We start from the raw sequence: 11495 nt of genomic DNA on the forward strand, positions 1-11495 counted from the left end.
GAGGTGTGTGGTGGGGTAACTCTAAAGAAGGGGTTTAGTCTTCAATCTTTGGCTTACAAGACCAATGTTTTTATAAACTATTAGAGTTAATTAAAGTTTAAGTAGCTTGTTTTCTAGGGCGGCCACAAGGGGGAACAGAACTAGAATGATTGTGAAGTATGTGAATGAGGCTAGTTGGCCTACTGGCTGGCTGCCTACTCAGGTTAGGATGAGGACATTGGCGACTAGGGTTCAGAATAGGGTTTGTGATAGGGGACGGAAGGGTATTGATCATAGTTTTGATGTATGTAGTAGTGGGGTGAGGAACAGGATGAGGATTGAGGCAGCTAGAGCTACTACGCCTCCTAGTTTGTTTGGGATGGATCGGAGGATGGCGTAAGCAAATAGGAAAGATCACTCGGGTTTGATGTGAGGAGGGGTGACTAGTGGGTTGGCTGGGGTGAAGTTTTCTGGGTCACCTAGGAGGCTGAGGGAGAATAGGGCTAGTGAGACAAGTAGGGAGAGCATTAGTACGAATCCTAGGATGTCTTTGATGGTGTAGTATGGGTGGAAGGGGATCTTGTCACAGTCTGAGGGAATGCCTAGCAGGTTGTTTGAGCCTGTTTTGTGGAGGAAGGTGAGATGGACAAGAGTAAGGCCTACGATGACGAAGGCAAGGAGGAAGTGGAGAGAAAGAATCGGGTCAGTGCAGGGTTGTCAACAGAGAACCCGCCTCAGGCTCACTTGACTAGTGTTTGCCCGATGTAAGGGATGGCAGAGAATAGGTTTGTGATTACTGCAGCTCCTAAGAATGATATTTGGCCTCACGGTAGGACATATCCTACAAAAGCAGTTGCTATGAGGGTTAGGAGGAGGATGACTCCAATGTTTCAGGTTTCTTTGTTTAGGTATGTGTCGACGGAAGGAGACCAGGACATCAATTAGATCATCACAGGCCCGATTTTATTGATTAGTACAGCAGGGTAAATACAGTTCATAATGAGCTTCATACATATTGCAAAAGTTGAGCTCAGGATTGGTTAGTTACATATCAGCAACTACGCCTACTTCTGCATTCTTATGGTTATACTTTTGATACTTTCTACATATTCTCAGGAAGAATCTCTCTTCCCTATCCTCATGTTGCAGCAAGGGCAGTCTTTCCTTGCCTGTCATTGGTCACCGACTGCTGACTTCTCCTTTCAGCTTACTGACTGCTTACTTCCCTCTCTCAGCTTAACCAGCGGCATTATGTCAGCATGGCCTTTCTCAGATAACCAACTATTAATAATATTCTCCACAGGTATAAGCCTTAGTAGAGTCCTTGGCCGATGCGTAGGTAGATGCAGATGAAGAAGAAGGAGGCTCCGTTTGTGTGGAGGTTGCGGATGAGTCAGCCAAATTGTACGTCTCGGCATATGTGAGCGACAGAGGAGAAGGCTAGATTGGTTATTAATAATATCCTCCACATTTCCCCCGTTTTCTTCTTGAGCAAGAAGACTAGTGTGCCAGGTTTTTGCTATTGTACGGCTGACCATGTTTTGAATACAGTTAAAGATACAAGGCAAAATAAGCAAAAACAGTAAAATTACACCCCGAAGTCCTATGGCATAGATCACAATGTTCCTCAGCCATGGCCCAAGTCCTAAGCTTTTAAGCCATTCACCAATTCCTAATCCTTCTTCTTCCTTGAGACTGTGAAGTCCCTGTTGCAGTTCTTTTATCTTAGTGGGAATGGACACCGAATGATCAGACAAATTCATGCAACACATTCCCTCTAACTCTTCACATCCATGCCCTTGTGCTAAGAGCAAAAAATCTACAGCAGCTTTATTCTGCAAAACAGCATGGTTAACACTCTGCACATCTGCGGTTAGCATGTCTAGAATTTGTGATGTCTTGTTTAGCTCATCCTTTGCCCAGCACCCTAATTGCTTTGCTAAATTCATAGCTTTATTGGCAGATCCTCCTGGCAAGATAGTTGAAACTACCACTTGTTTGAATGTACCCCAAAACTGTGGATCTCCTATCTGGCTGCAGTCTAAGTCATGTATGCTACGTCTCTTCCTGTTTGAATTTAGACTCAGCTGCATTAGCAAGGATACGTTAGGGTGAAACAATGACAATTTCCCCAAATGACAGGATCCACCCTGTGGTTTGGCTGGTATACCATTCCACGCCCTGTCTCCACAAATCAAAAATATTCCTATGGGTAATTTCATTGGTGCCGTGATATTTGTGCCGTTACATTGACTGTAATGCTGCGGAGAGAATTTACTCACATTCAGGGATCAATCTAGGGTGGCCCATGTTTCTTTAGGTTGGTTTAAATTCTGAGCATCCGAAAATTTGAAGCTAAACCATCCGCCAGCTGTCGTGTTAGACATACTGGCGTTTGTACTTCCAAAAAGATCCAGTTCCTCAGGAGGAGAATGCAAAGAAGTGTTAAGTGATTGGATTAGTAAGCATTGGCGATAACCATCACTCTGACTTGCAGTATACCCTTGTTGTACTGGCAGTGTGATGTTTGACATGTTAGACATACATAAGGTTTGATTGTTTATCAAACTGCAAAATTCTCCAGGAGACCACACCGGAAGTCCCACCAGGCATGTTCGAAATGGGTTAGTGACTCCTCCAAGACTAAGACAAAGCGATGATTGGTTAGTTTGATTAGCAAGTGTCACCCATAAATTTTCTCTTGTTTGACTAAAGTGTGTTATTCCTACTGCTTCACTTGCTACAGCATTGAGCAGTATAACAAGAACAAACCTCATTTTTCTTTCTGCTTGCTTTGTTTTTCCTTTCTTCGTTGTCTTTTCCCTGGTTTGCTAGATTGTCTATTGTAAGGCTGAGTCAGTTTTTGAATATACTAACTCTAAATCAGCATCCTTGCTTACAGGTATAGCATGAGGTAAGTTTGAAGGCTCACTGATATCCTTACTCAGATGAAATTGTTCCCTTTTTTGCCTTCCTTTTCTTATCTATCTTCAATCTTGCTGCTCCTAATTTTACTGGTCCTGCCACTTGCAAACTCAATTTTTGCAACTTTTCAATGCAGCAATCTAGTGCTCTATCAGGATTCCTCTTGAAGGGTCCTACAATTGAATGCTGTGTTAAAGGTACTAATTTCCTACACCTTATAGAAACTATGCGTGATTTACTTTGAACCTTAATTCTATTCACAATACATTGTACCTCCCATCGATAATAAGCAAGAATTTTCTGTTCAGGAGACTCATAAAGATTTAAAGCTATATATGCATTTTGCCCTGTTTGTCTCCTTAATTCATCTTGCCAGCTTTTACCCCACGTGTACTCGTGCTCACAAGTGTGACACCACAAATCCCACAATAATGATTGTTCTATCCAAAAAGTTCTATCACAACCCCCACAACGTAGGGCTATCCAAGCAGCACAAAGTGGATTGTGACAGTCAAGGCAATGTTCTTTCGCTGGATTTGTTAAACGAAAGGTTGATAATGAGTCAATAAAACCAATCAGCTCCTGGGCTGTCCGGTAGTGATGTGTCAGTGCTCTGTCCACCGCTTTCGAGTACCCCTTCAATTGTAACAGTAGTGGTTGTAGGACTAGAAGCAGTTTTTTCCCCAGTCGCTCCTTGTCCTCCTCTGTAAGGCGATCCACCAGAGGCTGCATCAAAAACAGGTTTAGTCCACTTAGCAGGCACCCACAAAGGCCCTGTAGGTGAGGAAACACAAAGATACCCCCGACCCCAATATAATACTTTTGGCAGGTTTTTCCCATAATCCTGTACTCGGGTTCTTATACTTGACCCAGACCTCTGTTTCCTTAGTAGTTTCCTGACTTGACCTCGGGTGATGTTTAATTGCAGGGGGGGGTATCGTCTTCCCCAAAAATACATAAATGGTTAATCACATACAGAACCTTAGCCAAACATGCTTGTGGATCTCTCAAATCTTGATGTTTTTCAATATACTGCTTAAGGGTGCCGTTTGCTCTTTCCACTATTGCCTGTCCAGTAAGGGAGTATGGAATACCTGTCACATGCTTAACAGACCACTGATTCAAAAATTTCTAGCACTTACTAGGACTCTAGCACTTACATAAGCTGGACCATTATCCATTTTGATACTCTTTGGTACTCCCATAACAGCGACGCAACTTAACAGGTGTCTGGTAACGTATAAAGCTTTCTCTCCTGCCTGAGCCGTAGCCCATATGTAATGACTATATGTATCTATAGTGACGTGCACATACTTGACTTTACCAAATCTAGCTATGTGTGTAACATCCATTTGCCATTTCTCATTTATTTCTAAACCTCGAGGATTAACCCCGATGCCTAGACCTATTCCACCATTATGATAACTACATGTTGGACATGCTCTAACAATGGCCTTGGCTTCTGACAAACTCAGCTCAAAGTGTTTTGCTAATCCTCTTGCATTTTGATGATACCTACTATGTGCTTCTCTGGCCAATGTATGCTTATCAATAGGACAAGAATTATCAATGGGTAGGGTAACCAATTTATCTGCACGTTCATTCCCTTCTCCTAAACCTTCAGACCATTTATGACTCCTAATATGAATCACAGAATACGCTGCTTTTCTCTCCCGTAAAGCTTTCCTTAACTGTATCAGTAACTCATACAATCATTTATTATTCACTTCCTTAATTGTCGCTTCCTCTATCCGTCTGACTACTCCTGTGACATACATAGAGTCTGTGACCACATTTAAAGGTTCCTGTAAGTTGGACACTGCCCATACTACTGCTAACAATTCCAGAGTTTGTAAGCTATCTGCAAGGTCTGCTGTGAGGAGTTGATGCTTCCATTGTCCTTTTTCTTGCCAGGTGACAGCAGCACGCCTTGATTTCTTTCCTGCATCTGTAAAAGCTGTAATAGCTCCTTCTATGGGGTATTTTTCTCTCAAAGGTCGAGTGATCCAGTTCCATTCTGTCATCCATTGCAAAACTCTAGGCACTAATTTGCTAGTCTCTACTTTAGCAAATGATGTCAATAATGCTTCCTGTAAATCCTTCGAATTAATCAAGTACCAGTCCAAGGTTTCTTCTTCCATAGGCAATCTAATAGTAGCAGGTTCTCTACCATCCACTTCAAGAATTCTGAGACGCCCCTTTTTAATTAATGCAGCCAATTGTTCAATTTTTGAAGATATTGTTTTCTTATGCTGTAGTGGTGGTGACAACCATTCCAACACCCGTATCTCCCCCGTTTTCTTTTGTAGTTGAGAGAGAGCACCAGGCAAATGGCAAGGGCTATTCCAAATAGTAAGGTCAATGGGATGATCAAGTTGTCGACGAGACACATACCCTTGCTGTACACAATTACTAATTTGCTGCAAAGCAAGATGATGCTCCTTTGTCAGGTGTACAGGAGTAGTAGGGTCAACGCCCTTTAACAAAGGCCAAAGGGTTTCTAATAAATGATTTGGTATTCCCACAATGGGCTTCAGCCACTGTAAGTCTCCCAGCAACTTCTGTGCATCGTGTAGAGTCTTAATGTCCAATTGTAATTCAAATTTTTGAGGTATTACTATCTGATCCGTCAAAGTCCATCCCAAATATTTCCAGGGCCTTGTAGTTTGAATTTTCTCTGTAGCAATAACAAGTGAATATGCAGCAAGAGTATTTTTAATGCTGTTAATCTGTAAAGAGGAGAATGGCTGTTGCTGTGCAAACAAAATATCGTCCATGTAATGATATATTATAGTTGCTGGCCATTTGCGACGTAGTGGCTATAATGCAGCATCAACATAAAGCTGATATAAAGTGGGGAAGTTGCGCATGCCTTGCGGAAGAGACGTCCATTCAAATCTTTTATCCGGTTCTCCACAATTTATTGCTGGTAAAGTAAAAGCAAACCTCTTCATATCATCAGGATGCAGCCCAATAGTGAAAAAACAATTCTTTAGGTCAATAATTAAAAGTGGCCAGTGTTCTGGAATCATAGCTGGATTTGGAAGACCAGGCTGTAAGGCCCCCATTGGTTCCATCTGGTCATTTACAGCCCTCAAATCATGTATCAAACGATATTTCCCTGATTTCTTTTTGATTACAAAAATAGGTGTATTCCAAGGGCTCGTGGATAGTCGTAGGTGTCCCTTTGTATATTGTTCCTTTACCAATTCATGGGCATGCATAAGACTCTCCCCTTTTAATGGCCATTGCTTAACCATCACCGGTGTATCCGTTTTCCAGGTGAGTGGAATGGGGAAAGTCCAAGCAATGGCAATTACCCCAAAGGGTGCTGATTAGTTAACACCACTCCCAATTGTGTTAAAATGTCCCTTCCAATTAAACAGGAAACTGTAGGAGGCAGTTGAACAATTGAAAACACAGCAGATACTTGTCGATTCTCAATGCACACAGACAAAAGCGGCGATCTGCTTGCCAATGTAAATCCTCCTACTCCTGTGAGCATGTTTGATGATGGAAATAGAGGCCAATGTTGTGGCCACGCTTCTGGAGAAATGATGCTGGTATCTGCTCCTGTATCCAAAAATCCATAAAGGGTTATGCTTTGATGCCCATAAGTAATTAAAACCTTTTGCTTTGATCTATTTTGTAAATCCACAGTCAAAAGTGTAACGCCAGAAGAGCCAAAACCTTTTTCATTCCGTGTTTGCCCAGTAAATGATTGTAATCCCGATGTCATTTGTGATAGTGGTACCAATTGTGTGATGCGTTGTCCTTTTGTAATTTTAATCGGAGGATAAAGGGTGTAAACCAGGTGAGATGGACGAGAGTAAGGCCTACGATGACGAAGGCAAGGAGGAAGTGGAGAGAAAGAATCGGGTCAGTGCAGGGTTGTCAACAGAGAACCCGCCTCAGGCTCACTTGACTAGTGTTTGCCCGATGTAAGGGATGGCAGAGAATAGGTTTGTGATTACTGCAGCTCCTAAGAATGATATTTGGCCTCACGGTAGGACATATCCTACAAAAGCAGTTGCTATGAGGGTTAGGAGGAGGATGACTCCAATGTTTCAGGTTTCTTTGTTTAGGTATGTGTCGACGGAAGGAGACCAGGACATCAATTAGATCATCACAGGCCCGATTTTATTGATTAGTACAGCAGGGTAAATACAGTTCATAATGAGCTTCATACATATTGCAAAAGTTGAGCTCAGGATTGGTTAGTTACATATCAGCAACTACGCCTACTTCTGCATTCTTATGGTTATACTTTTGATACTTTCTACATATTCTCAGGAAGAATCTCTCTTCCCTATCCTCATGTTGCGGCAAGGGCAGTCTGTCCGTGCCTGTCATTGGACACCGACTGCTGACTTCTCCTTTCAGCTTACTGACTGCTGACTTCCCTCTCTCAGCTTAACCAGCAGCATTATGTCAGCATAGCCTTTCTCAGCTAACCAACTATTAATAATATCCTCCACAGGTATAAGCCGTAGTAGAGTCCTTGGCCGATGCGTAGGTAGATGCAGATGAAGAAGAAGGAGGCTCCGTTTGTGTGGAGGTTGCGGATGAGTCAGCCGAATTGTACGTCTCGGCATATGTGAGCGACAGAGGAGAAGGCTAGATTGGTATCTGCTGTGTAGTACATAGCTAGCAGAAGACCTGTGACGATTTGAGTAATTAAGCAAACGCCTACTAGATACCCAAAGTTTCATCATGTTGAGATGTTTGATGGCACTGGGAGGTCGATTAGGGCGTTGTTGATGATTTTGAGGATTTGGTGGTTTTTACAAAGGTTGAGGGCCATTGGTTATTTCTGTATGTGGATATGAGGATGATGAGAATGGATAAGGCGAATGATCCTAAGTAAGCTTTGATTAGGCCTGAGTGGAGGGTGGTGGCAGTTTTGGTTGCTATTAGTTGCAGGCTGGCTAGCCCCTCTGGACCTAGTATTTTGTATCAGGAGAGGTCAGTTAGGTGGGATGCGATGTTTTCTCCTCCTTTGAGGAAGTTGGTTATACTTAGGCAGTGGGTTAGGGGGTTAAAGTATCCTAGGGATGTTGAGAAGTTTTAGAAGGGAGCTTGTTTTGTGAGGATGAGTGTTTGGTCTATTTTTGAAATTTCTAGAACTAAAGCAATGCCTAGGGCTGTTACAATTAGGGAGGTTATTTTAATAGAGGGTGGCATGGTTATTGGAGGGGTTTTTGTGGGGATGATGAATGAGGTGATGAGGAATCCTGCCAGGATGCTTCCCAGCACAAGGCGAGTGACAGGGGAAGTTACTGCGGGGTTGTTTTCACTTACTGGGGTCAAGGGCGGAATTCAAACAAAGCCGGTCTGTACTAGTACGGTTATGCGGATTGTGTGTACCGTGGTGAATGATGTGGCTAGAAGGGTTAGGAGTAGGGCTCAAGTGTTTGAGAAGGATGTGTTTAGGCTTTCAATTATTTGGTCTTTTGAGTAGAATCCTGCTAGGAACGATGTTCCTGTTAGGGCGAGGTTGCCGATGGTAAGGCATGCAGTGGTTGTGGAGAGTATTTTTTGGAGTCCTCCTATTTTTCACATGTCCTGTTCTCCATTTAAGCTGTGAATGATGGAGCCTGAGCATAGGAAGAGCATGGCTTTGAAGAATGTGTGAGTTGAGATGTGGAGGAAGGCTAGTTCGGGTAGGTTTAGTTCAATTGTGACTATTATTAGTCCTAGTTGGCTTGAAGTGGAGAAGGCAATGATTTTTTTAATGTTGTTTTGGGTGAGGGCGCACATGGCTCCAAATAGTGAGGATAAAGCTCCTAGGCAGAGGCACAGGGTTTGGGTGGTTTGGTTATTATTGAATAGAGGGTGGGTTCGGATAAGTAGGAAAATTCCAGCAACTACTATTGTGCTGGAGTGGAGTAGGGCGGATACGGGCGTTGGCCCTTCTATTGCAGCTGGGAGTCATGGCTGGAGGCCGAATTGAGCGGATTTTCTGGTTGCAGCTAGGATGAGACCTAGTAGAGGTAGTGTAGGAGATTGGGATGGGGTAGGAAGTTGTTGGATTTCTCAGGTGTTTGTGGTGGAGCCTAGTTGTGCTATGCAAAGGATAAGTCTGATGTCTCTGATTCAGTTGTAAAGTACGACTTGGAGGGCGGCGGTGTCGGCCTCTGCTCGGCCGTGTCATCAGCTGATTAGTAGGAAGGTTATGATTCCAACTCCTTCTCAGGAAATCAACAGGACAAATAGGTTGTTGGCAATGATTAGGATGAGTATGGTGATTAGGAAGAATAGTAGGTAGTTGTTCCCAGAATTCAGGGAAGATTCTTTCCTTCTACAGTTTCTCCTGAAATAATCTGACTGTCTACCTTGACCCTTGACTGAGTGCTAAAATAGTGATCTTCCCATTGCAATGAAATGCAAACTCCAAAGCAGTGAGTGTCTGCTCAAGAACCATGGAGATGCTGCTGTGCTGTTTCACAACAGAAATGCCAGAGCTCAGAGGGATTTTGGGGAAGATTTTCTGGGCAACAGTTTCCAGCAAGTTTAGAAGAATTGGTGCATGCAACTGATTTTTTTTAAAAAGTACCTGAAGGAGAGGATTTTAGAAGCATTTTTATGGTTTTGGTAGAACAGTAGCATTGAGTGTTAAAGAAGAACCTGCATTTTCTTGGTTATGTTTTTAGTCATTTACTGGCAAAACAGGCCAAATTGTAGGCACAACCAAGAACATTGTCCTGATCTCTTGCTGGCTGTGTGAATGAAACGTGTCTCCTGGAGGGAAGTTGGCAAACAGGAAATCAGCTTGTTTGGGTTTACTTGTTCTGTGGGATTCAACAGCCCAGGCAGTTTTCTCACAGCATCTGACTCATTTCCCGTGCCCGCTACAGGTCACCTCAGGCGTGTATTCAGCGGTGCTGATTCTGAGCTGAGTGAGAAAGGGACATTTCATGTTCCTAGTGTTTAAGAATTCTAGAGCTAGCTGTCACCTTGGCCAGTAGCAGTAGAGGACCGGCTAGGGAGACCGAAAGAAAATCCATTTTGATGCCTTCAACAAAGGTAACAAAGGCGTAAGTGGATAGTTCCTAGTTTCCCTCTCAGAGTCCTGAAGAACTACAAACTCAGTTTTGCAGAGAAAATGTCACTTGCTGACAGCAGCCAGAGGAGAACACTGAACTAAGAGCAACATCCCAGAGAGTAGAATTAGCCCAGTTCAATTTAGTCAGAGAGACTGAGAATTCTATTCCTGTCAATTTAGTGACATCTCCTTAGAAGATGCAGTTGTGGAACAAGAAGGCCATCTTGAAAAGGTGGATGCTGTATTTGAAGTCAAACAGGCAACTTTTTGCCTGGAGAGCTGCGTGGGCCAAAAGGAGCCAGGGGTGGTGGCCTTGAGTAGCTGAAGATGAGACAGCGTGTGGCCAGGTGGCCAAGAAAGCCAAGGGCATGGTGGCCTGAGTCAGCAGCAGTGGGGCAGCAGGAGCAGGGCAGTGAGTGTGGCCCTGTGCTGGGCAGCGCCACGGCCACAGCTGAGGTCATTCTTGGAGTTCCTCTTGGATCCCATGAACAACAGGCTTCGGCCCACAAGGAGAATTTGTGCTGCTTTGTGATGCAGGAGAACTTCCCAGGCTCTTTTGCATTTGCTGTAGGGAAGATTGGTTATTGCTTGGTATAAATTCACAGACCAATACAGAGCGTTTGCTTTGTCTTGTCGGGGCATGGTTGCCACCTCGTCATAGTGACATCAGAAGGTTGCCTTGGTGCATGGAAGGCCTGAGTGTCAGAGCAGCCCTAGGCCTTGCCCAGTGCAGGAGGAACCTCGTGTATGAGTCATTTTTCGGTGGGCACTTGCACACTTTCAAACGCCTTGTTTTTTCTGGTGTTGCAGCACAGCCTGCAAACTTGCAGAGCAGTGCTATAATGATTCACCATCTTGCTCCTGCGCTTTTTGCTGTATATGGTGTTTCCTTTTCAATCTACTATTTGACTCTTTTTTCACATAAGTAGAGACAAGATAAGAAGAGCAAGAGCCGTTTTTCCCCTGACTCTCTCTGTTATTGCAGAAGAAGCCAAAGAGGAGCAAAATGAGGTGGATGACAACAACCCTCCAACGTTGTTCTCACCGCCCTATTCCAGACCTGTAAGTGCCAGTTGTGTGTGGTGCTGTCTTTAGTGCAAGGCAGAGCTGCAAGTTTTGGAGCAGCCAGCACTTTGCTGTTGCAGGCTGAGGATGCTGGGTGCTGGAGTCCTGCCAGGAGCTAGGGATTTCCTCTAGGCAGTGACCGCAGAACTTGGCCTTTGACCTGTCCTGTTGGGGCAGTGCGGAGCTGGGGGCTCCGGCTGTGCTTCTGGCTGCTTGGTTCAGGGAAGCTCCATCTCTGGACTTGTGTGGGGTCATGTCCAAGGGCACATGTGATAGTGCTGGAGGTCAAAAGGCTTCTTGGTTTCTTTTCCCTTTTTGGAAAGGTGTCTTTGGCTTGTGCAAGTGTTCTGCAGTTTTCTTGAGTTGTTCTTCACTTGTAGAGTCACTGCTGACTCAATTGACTTTTGGCTTTTGAGAAGCTGCAAACAGCAGACGGGGAAAGTTTCTGCTGATCCATTTTGCACTGAAGTCTGCAACTTTG

General features: G+C 44.0%; 2 pseudogenes; both read right to left on the reverse strand.

Annotated features, from left to right (window-relative positions):
- Positions 1-200: 200 nt before the first annotated feature.
- Positions 201-1450, reverse strand: LOC132087233 (cytochrome b-like; annotated as a pseudogene).
- Positions 1451-6639: 5189 nt separating this feature from the next.
- On the reverse strand, positions 6640-9169 carry LOC132087234 (cytochrome b-like; annotated as a pseudogene).
- Positions 9170-11495: the final 2326 nt, after the last annotated feature.

Source organism: Ammospiza nelsoni, unplaced genomic scaffold (assembly GCF_027579445.1).
Source record: "Ammospiza nelsoni isolate bAmmNel1 unplaced genomic scaffold, bAmmNel1.pri scaffold_55, whole genome shotgun sequence".
Taxonomy (NCBI): Eukaryota; Metazoa; Chordata; class Aves; order Passeriformes; family Passerellidae; genus Ammospiza; species Ammospiza nelsoni.